Genomic DNA, 24,511 nt, shown 5'->3' on the forward strand with positions numbered 1-24,511 from the left:
ATCTGCCACGGGAGCAGGAGGAGAGCAGGAAAGGGGGACTTGACATAATTGTGGAAAACCGGGCAATTTTGCCAGGGAATGCAAAGGGAAAGGCAGTGAAAAGCAATGTATGTATTGTGGTAAGAAAGGGCACCTGGAAGCGACATGCTATGGTAAAAATGAATGTCCTAAAATGGGAAGGAACCTGTCACAACAGGAAAACCAGCAGTGGCAGGCGTACAAAGCCACCCTGTGATGTCCGGCGGCCCCTGTACAAAGTAAAAAGAAGTAAAGGATATATGTGTCTGAACGAGTATGTCGCCGACAGTGTGAGATGCTCGTGGACACGGGAGCCTCAATATCCATCACCAATATTCACCTTCCCGTCACCGACAAAAAGGCTCTGATAAACGGAATAGATGGACGGCCCACACTGGCAACCTGAGCAGCACCCAATTGGTGGAAATTGATAACTTATATATACCCATGAGATTTTACGTATGCAAGAATCGTGAGGGAACAATATTGGGGAATGATGTAATGAGGGAATTTAAGGCCCTGATTGATTGCGGCAAGGGGAAACTGACATGTCTAAAGGCGGATGGCAGTAAGGGAGATATAGGACAAATAGCCCACCATGTGGAAAGTATAGGTGTAGCTACAGCCACAAAAACTGACTGGCTTATCGGGACTGGAGGGTATGGAGGCATATGTGCCTCTGTGCCCGGGGTCTGGGCACAGACAAAATTGTATACTGGAAAGTCGAAGATGGATCCTATTAAATTCCCTGGACCACCTCATAAACCACATCGACAATACCCTATAAGACCTGAAGCTTGAACAGCGTTTGTAGAAATAGTAAAAGGGCTAGTGGAAAAGGGTTTCTTAAAAGAAACAGTTAGCACCACTAACTCTCCAACATGGCAGGTAGGGAAACCAGAATGGAGTTATAAACTCACTATCGATAAAATACCCTTAACAAGGTCACGCCCAAATTACACCCGATAGTGGCCAGTCACTCCACAATCCTTAATGGATTATACCATGAACATAAGATCTTTACAGTCCTAGACATAGCCAATTGGTTTTGGGCCTTTCCACTCGACCCAGAATCACAAGAAAAATTTCCCTTCAAGGTGGAGGATAAACAATATTCTTGGGCCCGATTACCACAAGGATTCCATAATAGTCCTGCCATATTCCATCGAGTCATGAGGGATGTACTAAAACAAATAGAGGTACCGGCAGGAAATAGTATTTTACAATATGTCGACGACATATTAATAGCCTCAGAAACCAAGGAAGGACATCAGGCAACCCTATACTTAGTATTAAGGGCTCTGGAAACGGCGGGCCTTAAGGTTAACCCCAAAAAGGCCCAGGTAGGGAAATCCCAGGTCCTGTACCTAGGGTACTGCCTCTCAAAGGGGCTGAAAGAAATGCCCTCGGATATGAAAAAGGCTGTCAAGGACAAGCCTCGACCAGTAAAGGTAAGGGGGGTGAGGAAGGTACTGGGCCTCTTTAATTACAGCCGGAGCTTTATCCCTGATTTTGCAGAAATTGCTGAGCCAATACAAAGATTAGTGAAAGGGGGGAAACCGGCCCTAGACCTTATAGAGTGGGGTCCTGAACAAGAACAGGCGTATAGTAAACTCAAGTCAGAACTAGTCTCCGCACCTGTATTGGGACAGCTTGACATGAGTAAGGATTTCCACATCCACTGTGACAATGAAGGTGGGTTCTATATGGCCGTGGTCATCCAAGATCACGGGCATAAAAGGAGACCTATAGCCTACTACTGTACCAGCAAAAGCCCGATGGTAACTGGGTTATCCAGATGTATAGCCACGATAGATTGCGCAGCTTGGGCGGTAAAAATAAGCGAGCCTGTGGTGATGACTGGAACCATCATTCTCCACACTAAACACACATTGGTAGAAATGTTAAACACAGGAAAACTGAGAACCATATCTAATATGAGACGGGCAAAGTGGGAAGCAGTCCTCTTAACACCCAACAAAGTGGTAACCATAATTAGGGATGTAGGAAACAACCCCGCAGAAGGTATGATGGGTGAAGGGGAACACCAATTTTGTGAAGAGGTATGTGAGGATATGGAAGAGGATAGAATAAAAGACGCCCCCCTTCAAACCGCAGAACAAACTTTGTTTGTGGGCGGCTCACGAAAATACGTAGAGTGACTACCTCGTACCGGATGGGCCGTAGTTAACCAGGATCTAGAGACAGTTGAATAAGTGGCAGAACTGGTAGCCCTCACCCGGGCACTGGAATTATCGGAAAATAAGATTGTTAATATCTATACGGACAGTAGATATGCATTCGGGGTAGTACACGATTATATGACAGCATGGGGGAGAAGGGGTTTTATCACAACTAGCGGACATTCCATAAAGCATCAGCTGAGAATAGAAGCTCATTTAGCAGCCAGTAATAACCCAAAACAGGAAGTGGTTATTAAAATTAAAGCCCTCAGGAGGGAGCCGGACCGAACCAGTCCAGATTGGCTGAGTCACCAGGGAAATAAAGCTGTAGACGTAGCAGCACAGAAGGCATTAGAACAAGAAGCGTGTGAGGAAGCCTCAGTCAGTGCCGCTGGGGTCCGAGACGAACATTTAAGTATTGAGAAACGACCCCAGGACATTTCTGAGGAGGAAATAAGTATGTGGACAAAGCAGGGCGCAACGCAAGGGAAGGATAACGTTTGGAGACGAAACGACAAGGTAACGGCGCCTGAATGCATACAGAGTTGCATCATGGCCTGTCTCATTCAGGACGAGAGGCCATGACCGGGAGTCTTGGAAGAGATTCGTGGTGGAAAGGGATGGGGAGAGATATCGCCAAATATTGCCATCGAGGCGTTACGTGTACACAATATAATCCAGGCAGGCCCATTTAAATTAAAATGGGACACCAGCCCCGTTCACGGGGGCCATGGGAACACGTACAAATTGATTTCACAGGTCTTTTGCCCCCATCCCATGGAAAAAGATATTGCCTCGTGATTATAAATCAATTTACCAGGTTGGTGGAAGCTTTTCCCACACGTGATTGCACTGCCTCACAGTGGCAAGGATATTCTGACCAAGGTACCCACTTCACCGGAAAAAAATTGTAAAAAATATATGCCAGCTTATGGGATTAAAGCAATAATTATGCATCCCCTACCACCCGCAGAGTTCTGGGATGGTAGAGCGCATGAACCATACCCATTCGGGATAGGACGCACCATAGATGAATTACGTAACCTAGAGAGGGTAGTGGAACAGATAGTTAACGACAGTGCTGAAGCAATAGAGGGCATAACGGCTGAAATGGTAGCTATACGCACAATGGTACTCCAGAACCGAATGGCCATGGATACTAGCACAAAGTGTGGGCACATGTGCCTTAATTGGAGCTGAATGTTGCACTTACATTCCCGATAATTCAGAAAACATAACCAACCTCGCTGAACACATAAGATGGGAGGTAAATAAGTTATCCACGACAGCAGGAGGATCTAGCTGGTTTGACTGGCTGTTAGGGGCATCCTGTGGTCCTATCTTATGCATGGAGTAAATATGCATAATTACTCTGGTAATTATTCTGGTTGTAATAATAATTACTTGCTGTCTGATTATCGGGTGTTTTAATATCTGCTGTAAAGTTATGATGGCTCGACTGATGCCAGTAGCAAGTGTAATCGCCGAAGAAGAAGCACACCTGATGGAAATACTTGAAGACACACAAGGATGAAGAAACAGATCACGATGACACCGACCACTATCTTTGAAGGGGAGCCTAGAGCTGCAGGCAAGGTGGACATACGGAACATCAGGAAAGTAACATACCCCAAAGGACGAATATATGACACCATGCTGCTATCATTGTGGTCATCTGGATTTCGTGAACATCCTCAAGGACCAAAAGGGGGAATATTGTTGGAGCGGATCTTTGGACATATACTTGACTACTATACGGGATCAAACATTTGTTTTTATATTCCGCTTTAATGAATTTTGTAAGGGACAATACTGATGCGTAATATAAGAAAAAACACAGTTAGACTTCAAGGTATGCTGGCCTTGAGTTATGGAGATAGGAAAGTGAGATAATGAACGACTGGAGAGTTAAGTGGGGGCCTGTTTGTCCATACCGGTGCCAAAAAGCCTGCATTTGTTTATAATGCCCTGTCACAATGCGAGGATGGATTATATCAAGAGCTCAGCCTTGGATAGTAATTGTATGAAAAGCTTTGTAAACCTTGTAATGCGATGATAAGACTGAAGGACTAGTGTTAAAGCATGTGATGTAAAGTGACCTAATTTGTAAGATAAAAGAACCTCACTGGAGATATCAAATTGAGAAGCTGGTTCAGAGAGAGGAGTCTCTAACACTTCTCCCAAAGCTTTGTCTCCGATTTAATAAACCTCTCTTTATATATTATACAGTCTCGGAAATATTATTCCACAGCATGTCTGTGGGAAAATATTTCATACATCAGTGTGACTGGAAAAGCACACACACATCCGAGTGAGAGTGTTCCAGTGCACTGACTGTGGAAAGAGCTTCAATCAATTACACAGCTGAAAAAATATTGCACCATTCACAGCGGGGAGAAACTACACGTGTTCTGTGTGTGGACAAAACTTCAACTGATCATCCAACCTGGAGAGACACAAGGACACCTGCATCATGGAGAAACCGTGGGAATGTGGAGACTGTGAAAAGGGATTCAGTTCCCCGTCTGATCTAGAAATTCATTGTCACAGTCACACCGAAGAGTGGCTGTTCACCTGCTCTGTGTGTGGGCAGGGGTTCACTCAGTCATCCAACCTGATGAAACTCCAGTGAGTTCACACTGGGGAAGTGTGTGGAGGGATTCACTCAGTCATCTGAATTGCGTGTTCACAAGTGACTGCCCGGGTTATGTTCCACTGTTATTACTGCTGTTAATCGCATCCTGACTGAATCGTGTTCATTCTGTCAGTTGGGATTTGTTTCTGCTGATATTACAACCCCGAAAACTGGGATGGAGTTTAATATTTTGATATTTCAAATAATACAATGTGTCGATATTTAAAATATCCATGATAAGAGGAGACTAATTGATGTCCTGTTATATTTTGGTCCTTTTCTCCTTTCTATCTCTAGATTGTTTCAGTTCTCATGCCTTTGGTTACTCTCAGGGAGAAGTCCCAGTTCCTTATACCTTCCAGAGTGGCTCTCTTTGCCTTGGTGTCCAGAGTAGGGATAGCTATCATGCCTGGGATCATTAAACACAAAACACAGGCTGTTAATCCCTATCAGCTACAGGACTTAGCGCGTTCCTGGCAGCATCTCTCTCACTTTCGATGTGTGAATAGAGAATCGTGCAAATCTGGTTTCGATTTAAATTTGAATCCATTCAGTGAATGTATTTGAAGAAAAATGTACAAGTAAACCCATCACATCAAGTAATTGGCAAAGGTTTACAGTCAACAAGATGAACAAGTAAAAATATCACGGCCCAGTAACCCAGCTCTATATTCACAGGAGAATGTCTGTTATCTAAGTCCTCGAATGTCAGTTGGTGAGATGAGAGACTGAATCACTTTCCACATTCTGCTGGTAAACGGCCTCTCCCTAATGTCTTTCCACCCAACGTGCATCTGCATCCATTCCCACTGTCCCCACATTTACAGTGTTGAGTCAGCTGGGCACACGAGTCTCACAGGCTAGACGATTGGTTGAAGGTGCATCCACACACAGAACATGTGTCCTATTTCTCCCCGCTGTGATTTGTGTTTTTCCAAAGGCTGATGATAGGGTGATCCTGATCAATCCGGTGAATCTCTCAAATCTTGCCGTGATGTTTGCTTTCAGTTTCCCAGCTGTAGACCCTCACCTTCTGATACCCTGCAAATGGCGGTTACAAGCGTTGTTACTTTAAGTACAGGATAGACATTTCCACTGTTGTAGGCATCAGAGTCGAGTCCAGTCCTGTCCTCAAATTACAACCACACACTTCCCAGTGAGGTCATTTCCCAGTTGAGGTCATTGGAACGGCATCAAGAACATGGGCACTGACTAATTTTTAATCATATTTAGCCCAGTGGCAGTGAGGACAATTATAACCCCTGAACTGCTGCCTTGGCTGAGATCAACTAACAGCACAGATCAAGGAACGAATTTGGGAACTTCCCAGTCAGTATTGCAGAGTGTTCTAAAATTTGGGGGATGGGGGGAGGGTTAGAAATAATATTTTGAAACACATTTTACTCCAGCTTTAAAGGAAACCTTCGTCACATTGCACAATTCTGAAGTCTTTCTAAATTCAAGTCCAATGGATCATTAAAAAGAGTGTGACATTTTAGAAAGGCGCAAGTCACTGAAATCGACAGCTTTTCAATCACTGCACAGTACAGAAGGGAGCGACTGTTAATGGGAGCTCGGTTCGTGAAGTCCCCCGACACTCCGAGATAAACTACACTGTTGCTTTAAGTATAAATAGGCAGTGAAAAGGGAGTCCGGGTCCCTTTAAATATCTTCTCCATTCCCCCAGGTTTGGAGGAGCAAACGCGTGCGGTCTCCTTATATCCTCACATAGCAAGCACCGCCGGTGGGCTCCCGCAAGGTCCTAAAGGCCAAAATTTTAACGCATCTGGTTCGGCACAACAACTGAAAAGTGCACACACAAAGTCTTTGATATATATGCGTGTGTGTGAGCGTGTGTGTAAACAAAACACATCATTCTTAATGTTTGACAGTGAATTCCACAGAGATAAGCTATTGTCTTCGCCAGTTATTTTCCAGCATTTTATTTGCTCTTATTTACAATGTAATTGCAGAGTGTTCAATCCCTTTACCATTTATTGATGACCTATTGTCTTGTGTGCTCTTGATTCGAAAGTGATGTCACACTGACCATGCCGTTACCAAGGTGACCACTTGTCCGCAGTATACTGTGGGAGAGGGGATTAAATCTCACCGAGGGTAATAAGCAGCCTCCCACCAGTCTCTGCACTTTATTGCCCAGTGATTACCTCGCCGTCGCACAGAAGGTCCTGAGATTTACCTCCAGTGTGGATGACTTATGTAAGTGATGTTAAACATTAAATTGTCGGTTAAAGAGGAGTTGGGTGAGGAGGGTTTGAGAGAAATGCGGTGATAGAGGAGTTGGGGTGAGGGGTTGGGGAGTTGGGTTGAAAGAGTAGTTGGGGAGGGGGAGGTGGAGAGTTGGGGTGAAGAAGGTGTATGAGTGAGTGGGATTTACAGCCCCTGAATTGCCTTTGTTGAACTATGATGGGGTTTATTTTTCCTTTAAAATGTTTTGTATTGTGTGTTTCACTGAAGTTAGACGTGGGGTTGCAGTTCCTTGCAGGCACTGGACTGTTTCTGGTGAATTAATGTGGGAAGTGTTAATTGGGAAGAGATTTGAGTGGGATCATTCTGTGCTGAATGCGTGGCTGGGCGGCGGGTTTACCCTCAGTCCCAGTGATGAGGTATTGTTGACACCAAATCCAGGGACCACATACATTGTGCCTCCAAATCCAGGGACAACTTACTTTGAGTCATCAAATCCAGGGACCCCTTACACTGAGGCAACAAATACAGGGACCAGTTACAATGCGACATCAAATCCATGATAAATTACATCGTGACAGCAAATTGAGGGATTACTAATACCGTGACAACAAATCCAGAGACTGATAACACTGAGGCACCAAATCCTTGTACCACTTACACTGAGACTATAGAATTACATCAGATATATGGGACAGAAATGGGCCATTCGGACTAACCATTCTGTGCCGGTGTTCATGCTCTGCTCGGTAATTAGAGAGCCTCAGTATGGGGAATGGCCATGCCACTGAAAGCAGCTCTAGTTAGAGGGGAAAGGTGGGTAATGAATGAAGATATGATGGTGGAATCAGACGGTGACTGTGAGGCCTGGTGACAGATTATTGTCAGAAGCCCTTTTCAAGCAGGCTGATGATTAAATGTAACCAGCACAACAAATGTATCCTTCTGTTATTGTCCCAAAATCCCCAAATCTATTGTCACTAATTGATTTTTCTGTGAGAAATGTAGAGATGTAAAAGAAGGGAGGAAATGAGGCTTGGGCAGAAACGAGGGTTCCTTGAATTAACACATTGTGAGGCTGTTTTGTGACTCGTCTGTGAGAGGTTAAAAACATGAAATGGAAAAAGGCAAGTTCAGTGACACTTATATTGCCAATAGTGCTTTCTACGCTAATCACTATATCCTAAGCCGAATATCATATTGACTATCCCAATCACTAATCCCAATGCTAACACATAACCACAAACCACACACACTAACCAATAAACCTACATCTAAACCCAGCCCCTAATCAATGCTAAGAACATGAAAAATAGGAGCAGAAGTCGGCCATCTAGCCCCTTGAGCCCGCTCTGCCAATCAATAATATCATGACTGATCTGATCTTGGCCTCAATTCTAATTCCCTGCCCTCTCCACATAACGCTTGCCTTCCCTATCTTTCAAAAATCAGTCCATCTGCAACTTAAATATATTCAATGACCCAGCGGCCGTTGCTCTCTGGGGTAGAGAATTTCAAAGATTCACGACTCTCTGAGAGAAGAAACTCATCCTCATTTCCGTTTTAAATAGGCGACACCTCATGCTCAGACTATGCCACCTAGTTCTCGATTCCCCCCACAAGAGGCAACAGAGATCAGTGGGGAAGCTAAAGACCCGATAAAGGAAGTGTTTAAACAATTATTTTGATGCAAAAGATTTCTGCAACGTATTAGTAACAAGTAATTATAATCAACTAACCCATCAAAATTAGCAAAGACAATTACAAAGACCAGAACATTTCAAAGGTGATCACATGCATTACGTGTGGAGATCTATTAACCGCATTCAAAAATCGTTAAACAATATGGAAAATAAGAGAGTTCCAGTCTTAAGCAAGATAGTTCTTTCAAGGAACATCAAATGAGTGTAAAGTTATACACGCCGGTTCAGTGTATGACATCCACAAGCCGTATACTCAAACGAAACAAGCTTGGGATTTGATGTGGCAAAAGGTGAACTGTGTGAGAAGTGAAATAATCTAGAGTAAGAAAAGGCCCAAAATGAAACGGAAGGGAACATGAATTAGTCTCCCGTGCAGCGGCACGGTCCCGGCCTGGATGACCATCAGCAGGTCGGGGCAATCAGAGGGAGCAGGGTGCGGCGGTGGCATTCCATTGTAGGATGGTGACGGCTGCAACGTCACGTCGCTAATTGCAGTGTGGGCAGGCACAGCAGGAGGGGCGAAGGAGCAGCAAGAGATTATAGAAGGACGTGACTGGGGCCCAGGAGAGGCATGAGACTGGGGCCCAGAAGGGGCAAGGGCCTAGGGGCAGCACGGGCCAGCCCAAACTGGTATATGTGTGCTCAGTCCGTGCAGCACAGCTGGTCTCCAGTCGTCTGGGGTAATCCTTGCCACTGGACCAAGACCGAGCTCTGTCAAGCCAGTGTGGTGCCTCGTGTGCAACGGCCACCGCACGTTAAAACAATTCAAGCACAGACAGCTTCCACCCTTCAAAATGTAGCTCGGGATCTGCAATATTAGGTCCTTCATTAAAACACCTGTGAACTTAGTCTTTTTTGGTGTGGAAAGAAATCATCCTCGCTTCAAGGCCTGTGATGATGATGATGGTTATGGAGAAATCCAATATTGGACACAGGGTGTTTGAAACAATCCTGAGACAGAACATTACTGTCCAGCTCAGGGACAGGGTTATACAGAGCAGCAGGAACAATGACTGAGGGCCAGAATGAACATGTTCAGTGCCCAATGGGGGCCCAGTAAATCCTGTCCCAGTCACTGAGGTGGTCTTGGGTATTTACCCAGCATTCCCCGCGATGGAGAATGTGCCGAGCCCAGACTACAGGGATCAGTGCGCAGGCGCGGGACCTGGCTGTATTTGGAGCATGCGCGGTGCGTGTAATGGCGGAGCGGCTGTGGTGAAATGTGTTCCGCCAAACAGCTCCTACTCCGCGTGGCGGAGGGGAGTAAAGGACCAGCGGGGAGCCGGGGAGGCTTCAGAAACACCTGGTGCCCGCCGGAAGCCCGGAATAATAACCGGAATATCGGCGGCTGCAGCCTCGAGGCTTTCTCCCGGTCACAGGCCCCGGGTAACGGCGGCCATCTTTGTACAGGAAGGCAGGGTCAGTCCTCCGCCATCTTGGTTCAGTGAGCAGCAAAGCGCATGCGCTGCCATCTTGGTAAAGTAAGAGCTGAGTTATTTTATTCTCACACCTCGGATTTCTCTCATTGTTCTGATCTCCAAAGTGTATCGTCCCAACCTGCTCAACCTGTCCTCATCAGAGAATCCCCTCCTCGCCGGAATCAACCTCTGAACAGCCTCCAGTGTAAGTATATCCTTCCTTAAACACACAGTATTCCAGGTGTGGTCCCACCAATACCCTGGTCACTTGGAGCAGGACTTCTCTGCTTTTTATTCTATCCCCCTGACAATAAAGGCCAACATTACATTTACCTTCCTGACTACTTCCTGAACCTGCATACTAACTTTTTGTGTTTTATGCACAAACACCCTCAGGTCTCTCTGTCCTGCGTAGCACTTTGCAATTTTTCTCCATTTAAATTATAATTTGCTTTTCTATTATTTCTGCCAACGTGGATAACCTCACATTTTCCCATATTATACTCCATGTGACAAATTTTTGCCCACTCATTTACCCTGTCTATATCCCTTTGCAAATTTTTTTTGTCCTCAATTTGCTTTCCCACCCATCTTTGTATCATCAGCAAACTTGGCTATATTACACTTGGTTCTTTTATCCAAGTCATTAATATAGATTTTAAATAGTTGAGGACCTAGCACCGATTCCTGCGGCACCCCACTAGTCACCATTTGCCAACCAGAAAATGACCCATTTATCCCGACTCTCTGTTTTCTGTTAGTTAGCCTATCCTCTATCCATGCTAATATACTGCTCCCAACCCAGTGAGCTTTTATCTTGTGCAGTAACCTTTTATGTCCCACCTTATCAAATGCCTTCTGGGAATCTAAATACACCACATCCACTGGTTCCGCCTTATCCATCCTACTCATTATATCCTCAAAGAACTCCAGCAAATTTGTCAAACGTGATTTACCTTTCGTAAAGCCATACTGACTCTGCTTGATTGAATCAAGCTTTTCCAAATGTCTCACTACTGCTTCCTTAATAATGGTCTCCAGCACTTTCCCAATGACAGATGTTACGCTAACTGGTCTTTAGTTTCCTGCTTTTTGTCTGCCTCCTTTTTTAAATATAGGCATTACATTTTCGGTTTTCCAATCTGTTGGGACCGCCCCAGAATCCAGGGAATTTTGGTAGATTACAACTAATGTGTCCACTATCTCTGCAGCCACTTCTCTTAAGATCCTACGATGTAAACCATCAGGGCAAGGTGACTTGTCTGACTTTAGTCCCATTATTTTACCGAGTACTACTTCATTATGAATCGTTATTGTATTAAATTCTTCCCTCACTATAGCCCCTTGATTATCCACTTTGGTATTACTCTCAGTGACTGAGTGTTCTACTGTAATTAAACTAATCTTGGACTGTTTCTGTCAGATATTAACTCCGGCACGGTCCCAGCAAACACTCCCACTCCCTCGTCCCTCTGATGTTTCTGCAGAATTGCTTTGTGAAGATGGGCTCATGGAGAGAAACACCCTGCACGGAATGATCCCAAATTGAGCATCTCCAAGGGACAAAGCTTGCAGCTTTAATCATTCTCTGTCCTTTCCCCCCAGGCCCAGTTCCTTTGCTCAGATTCTGATAAAAGTAAAGTGGGAAAAGTGCAATTTGATTTTTACAGGTTGAATTATTGCAGAGAGCTGCGCATGCGCGATTCAGCCCCACCCTCTGTGTCATTCCCAGTGAGCAGAATAGCACATGTGCCCTCCCCTCCCCCAGCCCTGCCTGTGATCGCCATTCACTCAGTGAGTAGAAGAAGATGGTTTAAAACAGCCAGGAATGGAGGCACCGCGGCCCCAGGATAAGGCAGCGAGCAGCAGCCTCCTTACAGCAGCGCAGCACTTTGGGAGTTTGTCCGCAGATTGGCTCAGAGATCGGCATTGAGTCCGGGGGGAGTTCAGGGGGAGTCGGGGGCTGTGTGTAAGAAGCAGAGTGGACCAAGAATCAGTGTCAGTGCGTGGTGTGAGTGGGGGAAGGGAGAGGCCATTCTCGGGCTGTGTGTGGACAGTGTGTGACCAGGGTAAGGGAGACAGAATGGGCAGAATCTGCTGTTTACAAGCTGCTGCTTTCTCTCTCCAAACCAGGAGTGAACGTTCCTGGTTTAGTTCCCTCGGGGGCTGTGTGTAAGGGGCAGAGTGGATCAGGAACTAGTTCCGGAACATGGTGTGAGTGGGGGAAGGGAAAGGCCATTCTCGGGCTGCGTGTGGACATTGCAAGGTAACAGAGAAAGTAAACCACCTCGCTCTTTCAAATCATTGCTGCTTTCTTTCCCCAAATCAGTCGTGAATGTTCCTGATTCAGTTCCAATCTCACCGTGTCTGTAGTTCTTGGGCAGTGAGCAGTGGAAACACACCTGTCAGTGAGGATGTGGGGAGTTTCGCAAAGTGCATCTATTGCAGGCACCAGGAGAGGAGTGTGGGAGAAGATATTTTAAAGACCAATTATATTGTTTCGGTGAGCTGAGTTCTCCAGAACCATGTTGCTGGTGGTTGAGAGATACATTGTCGCTCCCTCATATTCTCCCCCGCATCCATCTCTTGGAACTAATAATGTTCTCGTATTATTATTCTCAGAGCAAAATTCTTCAACCAGCCAGAACAAATGTGAGCTTTCCTCCACCCGGAACACAAGGAACAGTGCAGGCAGCTCCTTCTCACACACAGTAAATAGATGATCACTCACAGAGCGCAGAGACTCAGAACTGGCCTCAATCCTATTGTCACAAACAGCAGAAGCTGTCAGTCCCACAGTGATCCGAAGTGGCAGAGTTACATTGTAAATCTTACAGCCACATGGAGCAGTAGAATCACATGCTGTTTCACCATTGAAACAGATCACACTGACAGGTACATTAAACACACACACTCAGTTGCCAGAAACTGGCAGGTAGAGAATAAAAGACAATCATCTATCAGAAAAAATGTCCAATGGAATGTATAAACCACACTCGCATATCAGAAGCTGATGGTTACAGAGCAAAAGCCATATTCATGTTTCAAAATCTGACGGATTCAGTATTTAAACCCCCCGAACATACCAGAAGATGACAGGTGCAGAATAAAACCCACATTCCCGTAGCATAGACTGACAGATACACACACCCACATATATGAAAGTGACAGTAACAGAATAAAATTCCCACTTGCATACCAGAGAGTGACAGGTAAAGTGTAAATCCCATGTGCACACGTCGGAAAACTGAAAGGCAGTAAGTAAAATTGTTACTTGCATCTCAGAAACTGATCGGGGCAGAGTAAAAGCCACACACACACATCAGAAAAAATGACACAGAGAAGGCAAAATTTTTTTTCACATATCAGAGAAAAACAGGTTAAAATTAAAATTAATTCTCACGTTCTCACACTAGAGACTAGCTGATACATAGTAAATTCCACACTCACATAGCAGGAACTGACAGGTACTGTCTAAAACACAATCAAGTAGCAGGAACAAATAGGTACAGTCGAACATAGCAGAAACTGAGAAGCACAGATTATACCTGAACACACAACAAAACCTGACAGTTACAGAAAAATACACACACTTGAATATCAGAGACTGAGTGATACGGTATAAAACCCACACTCACATATGAGCGACTGAGTGATACAGTATAAAACCCACACTCACATATCAGAGGCTGACATATTACAATCCATATTCCCATAACACAAATTGACATGCAGTGACATGCCCAGACTCACGTTCCAGTAATTGACAGGTACAGGGTAAAGATCTATCTTTCATTCCAGAAACTGACAGGGACAAAGGAAAGCCCACTCACAATTAAGCAGAAACTGGCAGTTATAGAGTGAGGCCCACAATCACATGTCAGAACGTGACAGGTACAGAATAAAACCCAGATTCCCATAACAGAAATGGAGAGATACAGAGAAAGGACCACACTCATAGCAGAGACAGATAGATATAGAGTAAAACTCAGACTCATTTACCAGAGACCGACAGATTCAGCATAAACACTCACCTCCATAACACAAATTGACAGTTAGAAAGAAAAACGAATACTCGATCAGGAATTGGTGGTACACAGTAAAACAATACTAACATACTGGAGAATGACGGGTATGGAGTAGAGCTCACATTCACATAACAGATGGATAGATACAGCACAAAATACACATCACACACCAAGAATGGAAAGAAACATAGAAAATAGGTGCAGGAGCAGGCCATTTGGCCCTTCGAGCCTGCACCGCCATTCAATATAATCATGGTTGATCATGCAACTTCAATACCCCACTCCCGCTTTCTCTCCCTATCCCTTGATCCCCTTAGCCCTCAGGGCCACATCTAACTCCCTCTTGAATATATCCAACGAACTGGACTCCACAACTTTCTGTGATAGAGAATTGCACAGGTTTACCACTCTCTGGGTGAAAAAGTTTCTCCTCATTTCAGTCCGACATGACTTACCCCTTATCCTTAGACTGTGACCCCTGGTTCTGGACTTTCCCAACATCAGGAACATTCTTCCTGCATCTAACCTGTCCAGTCCTGTCATCATTTTATATGTTTCTATGAGATCCCCTCTCATTCTTCTAAATTCCAGTGAGTGTAAGCCTAGCCGATCCAGTCTTTCTTCATATGTCAGTCCTGCCATGCCGGAAATTAGTCTGGTGAACCTTCACTGCACTCCCTCAATAGCAAGCACGTCCTTGCTCAGATTAAGAGACCAAAACTGCACATCATACTCAACGTGTGGTCTCACCAAGGCCCTGCACAACTGCAGTAACACCTCCCTGCTCCTACACTCAAATCCTCTCGCTATGAAGGCCAGCATGCCAGTTGCTTTCTTTACTGCCTGCTGGACCTGCATGCCTACCTTCAGTGACTGATGTACCATGACACCCAGGTATCTTTGAACCTCCCCTTTTACTAATCTGTCACCATTCAGGTAATAATCTGCCTTCCTGTTTTTGCCACCAAAGTGAATAACCTCACATTTATCCACATTTTCCTGCATCTGCCATGCAATTGCCCACTCACCTAACCTGTCCAATTCACCCTGCAGCCTCTTCGCATCCTCCTCACAGCTCACACTGCCACCCAGCTTCGTGTCATCTGCAAACTTGGAGATATTACTTTCAATTCCATCGTCTAAATCATTAATATATATTGTAAATAGCTGGGGTCCCAGCACTGAACCTTGTGGCACCCCACTAGTCACTGCCTGCCATTCTGAAAAGGATCTGTTTATTCTCACTCTTTGCGTCCTGTCTGCCAACCAGTTCTGCCTCCACGTCAGTACATTACCCCCAATACCATGTGCTTTAATTTTGCACACTAATCTCTGGTGTGGGATCTTGTCAAAAGCCTTTTGAAATTCCAAATACACCAAATCCACGGGTTCTCCCTTATCCACTCTACTAGTTACATCCTCAAAAACCTCTAGAAGATTTGTCAAGCATGATTTCCCTTTCATAAATCCATGCTGACTTGGACCGATCCTGTCACTGCTTTCCAAATGCTCTGCTATTACATCTTTAATAATTGATTCCAGCATTTTCCCCACCACTGATGTCAGACTAACCGGTCTATAATTCCCTGTTTTCTCTCTCCCTCCTTTTTTAAAAAGTGGGGTTACATTAGCTACCCTCCAATCCATAGTAACTGATCCAGATTCCATGGAATTTTGAAAAATGACCACCAGTGCATCCATTATTTCTAGGGCCACTTCTTTAACTACTCTGGGATGCAGACTGTCAGACCCTGGGGATTTATTGGCCTTCAATCCCATCAGTTTCCCTACAAGCTTTTCCTGACTAATAAGGATTTCCCTCAGTTCCTCCTTCCCGCTAGACCCTCGGTCCCCTAGTATTTTTGGGAGGTTATTCGTGTCTTCCTTACTGAAGACAGAACCAAAGTATTTGTTCAGTTGGTCTGCCATTTCCTTGTTCCCCATTATGAATTCGCCTGATTCTGACTGCAAGGGGCCGACATTAGACTTCATCAATCTTTTTCTCTTCACATATCTATAGAAGCTTTTGCAGTCAGTTTTTATGTTCCCTGCAAGCTTACTCTCATATTCTATTTTCCCCCTCCTAATTACACCCTTATTCCTCCTCTGCTGAATTCTTAAATTTCTCCCAGTCCTTAGGTTTGCTGCTTTTTCAGGCCAATTTCTATGCCTCTTCCTTGGATTTAACACTGTCCCTAATTTCCCTTGTTAGCCATGGTTGAGCCACCGTTCCAGTTTTATTTTTTACGCCAGACAGGGATATACAATAGTTGTAATTCATCCAAGTGATCTTTAAATATCTGCCATTGCCTATCCACCGTCAACCCTTTAAGTATCATTCGCCAGTTTATCCTATCCAAATCACGTCTCATACCATCGAAGTTTCCTTTAAGTTCAGGACCCTAGTCTCTGAGTTAACTGGGTTGCTCTCCATCTTAATGACGAATTCTGCCATATTATGGTCACTCTTCCCCAAGGAGCCATGCAAGACCAGATTGCTAATTAATCCTCTCTCGTTACACAAAACCCAGTCTAGGATGGCCTGCTCTCTCATAGGTTCCTCGACATATTGGTCTAGAAAACCATCCCTTATACACTCTAGGAAATTTTCCACCACAGTATTGCTACAAGTTTGGTTAGCCCAATCAATATGTAGGTTAAAGTCACCCATGATAACTGCTGTACCCTTATTCCACGTGTCCTTAATTTCCATCCCCAACCTCCCTACTACTGTTTGGTGGTCTGTACACAACACCAACTAACGTTTTCTGCCCTTCGATGTTTCGCAGCTCTACCCATATAGATTCCACATCATCCCAGCTAATGTCCTTCCTTACTATTGCATTAACCTCCTCTTTAACCATGAACGCTACCCCACCTCCTTTTCCTTTCTGGCTATTCTTCCTGATTATTGAATACTCCTGGATGTTATATTCCCAGCTTTGGTTACTCTGAAGCCATGTCTCTGTAATCCCAATTACATTATATCCGTTAACAGCTATCTGCGCAGTTAATTCATCCACCTTATTACAAATGCTTCTCGCTTTGAGACTCAGATCCTTCAGGCTTGTTTTTTTAACCCTCTTTGTCCTTTTAGAATTATGTTGTAATGTGGCCCTTTTTGATACAGAATGAAACCCACAGGCAATGACCAGAATTTGACATGTACAGGATAAAATCCACCTCTCGTATCAGAAACTAACATAGAGTAAAACCCTCATTCACATACCAGAGGTAGACAGATAGAGTCAAATCCACACTTCCATACCAGACACCCACTATATAAGAAAATAAGAACATTAGAAATAGGAGCAGGAGTAGGCCATAGGGCCCCTCGAATGTGCTCTGCCATTTAAGACAATCATGTCTGATCCGATCATGGACTCAGCTTCACTTCCCTGCCCGTTCCCCTAACCCCTTATTCCCTTATCGGTTAAGACACTGTCTATCTCTTTCTTAAATATATTCAATGTCCCAGCTTACACAGCTCTCTGAGGCAGCAAATTTCACAGGTTTACAACCCTCAGAGAAAAAATTCCTCCTCCTCTCATTTTTAAAATGGGGGGGCCCTTATTCTAAGATTATGCCCCCTAGTTCTAGTCTCCCATATCAGTAAAAACATCCTCTCTGCGACTACGTTTTCAAGCCCCCTCATAATCTTATACGTTTCGATAATTCATCTCTCATCCATTCTTCTGAATTCAATGAGTAGAGGCCCAACCTCCTCAACATTTTCTCATAAGTCAACCCCTCATCTCTGGAATCAACCAACTGAATCTTCTCTCAACTTCCTCAAAGCAAGTATATCCTTTCATGAATATGGAAACCAAAACTGCACGCAGTATTCCAGGTGTGGCCTGACCAATACCCTGTGTAACTGTAGCAAGACCTCCCTGCTTTTATACTCCAGCCCCTTTGCAATAAAGGCCAAGATTGCATTGGTCTTCCTGATCACGTGCTGTACCTGCATTCTAACCTTTTGTGTTTCATGCACAAGTACCCCCAAGTCCCGTTGGACTGCAGCACTTTGCAATCTTTCTCCATTCAAATAATAACTTGTTCTTTGATTTTTTTTCTGCCATCGTGCATCACTTCACACTTTCCAACATTATACTCCATCTGCCAAATTATTGCCCACTTACTGAGCCTATCTGTGTCCTTTTGCAGATTTTTTGTGTCCTCCTCACACATTGCTTTTGCTCCCATCTTTGTATCGTCAGAAAACTTGGCTACATTACATAGAATCATAGAAAATAGGTGCAGGAGTAGGCCATTCGGCCCTTAAAGCCTGCACCACCATTCAATGAGTTCAAGGCTGAACATGCTACTTCAGTACCCCATTCCTGCTTTCTCGACATACCCCCTGATTCCCTTCGTAGTAAAGACTTCATCTAACTCCTTTTTGAATATATTTTGTGAACTGGCCTCAATAACTTTCTGTGGGAGAGAATTTCACAGGTTCACCACTCTCTGGGTGAAGAAGTTTCTCCTCATCTCGTTCCTAAATGGCTTACCCCTTATCCTTAGACTGTGACCCCTGGTTCTGGACTTCCCCAACATTGGGAACATTCTTCCTGAATCTAACCTGTCTGAACCCATCAGAATTTTAAACATTTCTATGAGGTCCCCTCTCATTCTTCTGAACCCCAGTGAATACAAGCCCAGTTGATCCAATCTTTCTTGATAGGTCAGTCCCGCCATCCCGGGAATCAGTCTGGTGAACCTTCGCTGCACTCCCTCAATAGCAAGAATGTCCTTCCTCAAGTTAGGAGACCAAAACTGTACAAAATACTCCAGGTGTGGCCTCACCAAGGCACTGTACAATTGTAGCAACACCTCCCTGCCCTTGTACTCAAATCTCCTCGCTATGAAGGCCAACATGCCATTTGCTTTCTTAACCGCCTGCTGCACCTGCATGCAAACCTTCATTGACTGATGTACCATGACACCAAGGTCTCCTTGCACCTCCACTTTTCCTAAACTGTCACCATTCAGATAATAGTCTGTCTCTCTGTTTTTACCACCAAAGTGGATAATCTCACATTTATCCACATTATACTTCATCTGCCATGCATTTGCCCACACACCTAACCTATCCAAGTCACTCTGCAGCCTCAAAGCATCCTCCTCGCAGCTCACACTGCCACCCAACTTAGTGTCATCCGCAAATTTGGAGATACTACATTTAATCCCCTCGTCTAAATCATTAATGTACAGTGTAAACAGCTGGGGCCCCAGCACAGAACCTTGCGGTACCCCACTAGTCACTGCCTGCCACTCCGAAAAGTACCCATTTACTCCTAATATTTACTTCCTGTCTGACAACCAGTTCTCAATCCATGTCAGCACACTACCCCCAATCCCACGTGCTTTAACTTTGCACATTAATCTCTTGTGTGCGACCTTGTCGAAAGCCTTCTGAAAGTCCAAATATACCACCTCAACTGGTTCTCCCTTGTCCACTCTACTGGAAACATCCTCAAAAAATTCCACAAGATTTGTCAAGCATTATTTCCCTTTCACAAATCGATGCTGACTTGGACCTATCATGTCACCTCTTTCCAAATGCGCTGCTATGACATCCTTAATAATTGATTCCATCATTTTACCCAATACTGAGGTCAGGCTGACCTGTCTATAATTCCCTGTTTTCTCCCTCCCTCCTTTTTTAAAAAGTGGGGTTACATTGGCTACCCTCCATTCGATAGGAACTGATCCAGAGTCTATGGAATGTTGGAAAATAACTGTCAATGCATCCGCTATTTCCAGGGCCACCTCCTTAAGTACTCTGGGATGCAGTCAATCAGGCCCTGGGGATTTATCGGCCTTCAATCCCATCAATTTTTCTAACACAATTTCCCGACTAATAAGGCTTTCCCTCAGTTCCTCCTTCTTACTAGACCCTCTGACCCCTTTTATATCCGGAAGGATGTTTGTGTCCTCCTTCATGAATACCGAACCAAGTACTTGTTCAATTGGTCTGCCATTTCTTTGTACTCTGTTATGACTTCCCCTGATTCTGACTGCAGGGGACCTACGTTTGGCTTTATTAACCTTTTTCTCTTTCCATATCTATCGAAACTTTTGCAGTAGTCTTAATGTTCCCTGCAAGCTTCTTCTCGTACTCCATTTTCCCTGCCCTAATCAAACCCTTTGACCCTCCTCTGCTGAGTTCTAAATTTCTCCCAGTCCCCAGGTTCACTGCTATTTGTGGCCAATTTGTTTGCCACTTCCTTGGCTTTAATACTATCCTGATTTCCCTTGATAGCCACGGTTGAGCCACCTTCCCTTTTGTTATTTTTACGCCAGATAGGAATGTACAATTGTTGTAGTTCATCCATGCGGTCTCTAAATGTCTGCCATTGCCCATCCACAGTCAACCCTTAAGTATCATTCGCCAATTTATCCTAGTCAATTCACGCCTCATACCTTCAAATTTACCCTTCTTTAAGTTCTGGACCATGGTCTCTGAATTAACGGTTGCATTCTCCATCCTAATGCAGAATTCCACCAAGGGGCCTCGCACAACGAGATTGCTAATTAATCCTCTCTCATTACTCAACACCCAGTCTAACATGACCTCCCCCCTAGTTGGCTCCTCGACATATTGGTCTAGAAAACCATCCCTTATGCACTCCAGGAAATCCTCCTCCACCGTATTGCTTCCAGTTTGGTTAGCCCAATCTATATGCATATTATAGTCACCCATTATAACTGCTGCACCTTTATTGCACGCACCCCTAATTTCCTGTTTGATGCCCTCCCCAACATCACTACTACAGTTTGGAGGTCTGTACACAACTCCCACTTACGTTTTTTGCCCTTTAGTGTTCTGCAGCCCTACCCATATAGATTCCACATCATCCAAGCAAATGTCCTTCCTAACTATTGCATTAATCTCCTCTTTAACCAGCAATGCTACCCCACCTCCTTTTCCTTTTATTCTATCCTTCCTGAATTGTTGCATACCCATGGATGTTGAGTTCCCAGCCCTGATCATCCTGGAGCCACGTCTCCGGAATCCCAATCACATCATATCTGTTAACATCTATTTGCACAGTTAATTCATCCACCTTATTACGCATACTCCCTGCATTAAGACACAAAGCCTTCAGGCTTGTTTTTTTAACACACTTTGTCCTTTTAGAATTTTGCTGTACAGTGGCCCCTCGGTCCCTTCTTCCAAGTCGTTAATATAGATTGTAAATAGTTGGGGTCCCAGCACTGATACCTGCGGCACCCCACTCATTACTGATTGCCAACCCGAGAATGAACCATTTACCCAGACTCTCTGTTGTCTGTTAGTTAGCCAATCCTCTATCCATGCTAATATATTACCCCCAGCCCCGTGAACTTTTATCTTGTGCAGAAACCTTTTATGTGGCACCTTGCAAATGCCTTCTGGAAGTCCAAATACACCACACCCACTTTATCCACCCTGGCCCATGATGTGAAGTGGAACATAATTCATCGAAAGCACCTCTGACAGTGTTGAGGAGAAACTGACCGACCAAATGTGAAAAATGAATTCCTGAAGGTTTGGTATTGTACAAGACAAAAATAGAAAGAATGCATTTCTTCCAAATGTCCAGGCCTGGTCTGAATGATGGATTAGTGATTTTGAGATGAGATAAAATTAGAACTTTCGCATACTGTTTAAAAATAGACTGATAATTGAGGACAAAAATATTTCTTTCAGAATTTTTTTCAACATGGTATAAGCAGAGAAGGAGTTTGATGACGTATGCCATTGCCTAATAGAGAACTGATTTAGTTGGCTACTATTGCATATTTTCTTCAAATTTTTTAAAGTTTTGATTTGCTGTGAATTTCAAGTTCCAAGTTCCAAGTCCACCTGTTTTGAATAACACCAAAAATGAAAATAATCATTGCATTTAGGATAAGGGGTAGGCCATTTAGGACTGAGATGAGGAGAATCTTCTTCACTCAAGAGAGTTGTTAACCTGTGGAATTCCCTGCCGCAGAGAGTTGTTGAGGCCAGTTCACTGGATATATTCAAGAGGGAGTTAGATATGGCTCTTACGGTTAAGGGGATCAAGAGGTATGGAGAGATAGCAGGAAAGGGGTACCGAAGGAATGATCAGCCATGATATTGAATGGTGGTGCAGGCTCGAAGGGCCGAATGGCCTACTCCTGCACCTATTTTTCTATGTTTCTATGTTCGCTACATGCTCAAAGAATTCAAGCAAATTTGTCAAACTGAACTTTCCCGTCATAATTCCATGCTGACTCTGCCTGACCGAATTATGTTTTTCCAAATGTCGTGCTAATGCTTCTTTAAGAATGAACTCTTCAACATTTTCCCAACCACAGCTGTTAGGCTGACTGGTCGAAAGTTTCCTGCTTTTTGTCTGCCTCCTTTTTAACCGAGTGTGGCTCTCAGTCCCCGGGCAACACCGAGTGTGGCTCTCAGTCCCGGGCAACACCGAGTGTGGCTCTCAGTCCCCGGGCAACACCGAGTGTGGCTCTCGGTCCCCGGGCAACACCGAGTGTGGCTCTCAGTCCCCGGGCAACAGCAAGTGTGGCTCTCAATCCCCGGGCAACACCGAATGCGGCTCTCAGTCCCCGGGCAACACTGAGTGTGGCTCTCAATCCCCGGGCAACACCGAGTGCGGCTCTCAGTCCCCGGGCAACACTGAGTGCGGCTCTCAGTCCCCGGGTAACACCGAGTGCGGCTCTTGGTCCCCGGGCAACACCGAGTGTGGCTCTCGGGGCCTGACTCAGAGCCACCGGACCCAGCACCTCCCCCACACCAGGAATACAACAACTTACATTTTTGCAGCAGGTCCAGCAATTCCCAGCCGCTCTGTATCAGGTGGGCGCTGGATGTGGAAGTCACTCACTGGGCTCCTGTGTGGGTGGTCTGTTTGTTACATCAGTTTGAGCTGGATGGAGAGGGGGAGAAGCTGCTGGGTTTCACCCCCAGTACTTCTGGGCCCAGTGGGACCAACAGTTTCCCATGTGGGCCTGTCGAGGGAGGTGGGTTCCCTTCCCCGAAGGACAGTACTGACCCAGATGTGTTTTTACAACAATCCAGCAGCTTTCATGGTCATTTTTTTCTCGTGCCGGCCCCATAAATGAACAGACTCATTAAGCTCAATTTCACAACCTGCCTTTGTGTTTTTGTGGGTTCTCTCTCACACTCACTTCTCCTGTTTGAAATTCACTTTACAGGATGTTAAAAGGGGAGGATTTGTAGACTGGAAGTTCAAACCAAACATCACCTCAAGATCTGACAGTCACTCGATACATCGGGACTGGAATATCATCAGCTTTTGACCATGGAAGCAGAAGGCACCGTTTACAGTGGGGAGAAATGGTACACATGCTCTGTGTGTGGCTTCAGCCAATCGTCCAAACTGGAGAGACACAAGTGCAGTCACACTGGGGAGAAACCCTGTAAATATGGGGATTGTGAGAAACGATTCAACTCCCCGTCCTTTTAATTCCTGGATTCTTTTACCTCAATCTGGTTCAGTAAAATTACTGAGTCGAATACCTCTTGTGCTTTGAACAAAGCAGTCTTTATTTTACCGGCCGGCAAGACTTATCAGAAAGAGGATATACATTCTCGATCGAGTGTACACACTCCCTATGGATAAGTGAAGTTACATCGTAAAGCGACAACAGTTATACATTCTCGGCAAAAGATAACAAGATAGGACTAGAGTGACATCCTAGTTCAACCTATCTCTTTTGGTCCCTCTTTCCCTTTGTCCACTCATAAGCCGACCTAAGTATGGTCTGATTTTAAACAAAGACCTTCTGTTAATGTTTCAAGTTAATAACATGATTTAATAAGATCTTGAGGTTTTTCTGCAAGCTGTGGGTTTTGTTTCAATATGCGTTAGTGTTGTAACATTTCGCAGTCTCGAGTCCGAGATGTCATGGCTATTCCTCCATGAATTCTTTGTTAGCTTATACTGTCCCTATACAATTCCCATGTTCTCAACTTCAATGTCTCTATACATTTTAAACATTCACATTCCCCCCTTTTATCATTCCATGATAACACTTAGGATCATTCCAGGACTAAAATGTATAGGGAATGTGAACACACCTAATATCCAGAAAAGTTCCCATTTTGTGCATAAACATAAGACATGTAGCTTTCGTCTCTGTCTCCCCTCCCATGCGCCGAAACTGTCATATATCAACACTTTATACAGACTTTGGCATACAGACAGCTTCATCTTATGGCTCAGGATTCAGATAAATAGTCCAATTATTTTGCTGATTAAAAGAGTTCAGTTTTCCCGTCTCTCTTCTCAGGTCACCGTTGGAGTAGCTGGCTGTC

At 44.6% G+C, this 24,511-nt stretch overlaps 1 long non-coding RNA gene across 1 annotated transcript; it reads left to right on the top strand.

Moving 5' to 3' along the window:
• The first annotated feature begins 10,036 nt into the window (after positions 1 to 10,036).
• LOC139243738 (uncharacterized) lies at positions 10,037 to 23,864 on the top strand. The gene is made up of 3 exons (XR_011589720.1): positions 10,037 to 10,370; positions 12,788 to 12,876; positions 23,389 to 23,864. It is a non-coding gene; the product is annotated as an uncharacterized lncRNA (long non-coding RNA).
• Positions 23,865 to 24,511: the final 647 nt, after the last annotated feature.

Source organism: Pristiophorus japonicus, unplaced genomic scaffold, assembly GCF_044704955.1.
Source record: "Pristiophorus japonicus isolate sPriJap1 unplaced genomic scaffold, sPriJap1.hap1 HAP1_SCAFFOLD_185, whole genome shotgun sequence".
Taxonomy (NCBI): Eukaryota; Metazoa; Chordata; class Chondrichthyes; family Pristiophoridae; genus Pristiophorus; species Pristiophorus japonicus.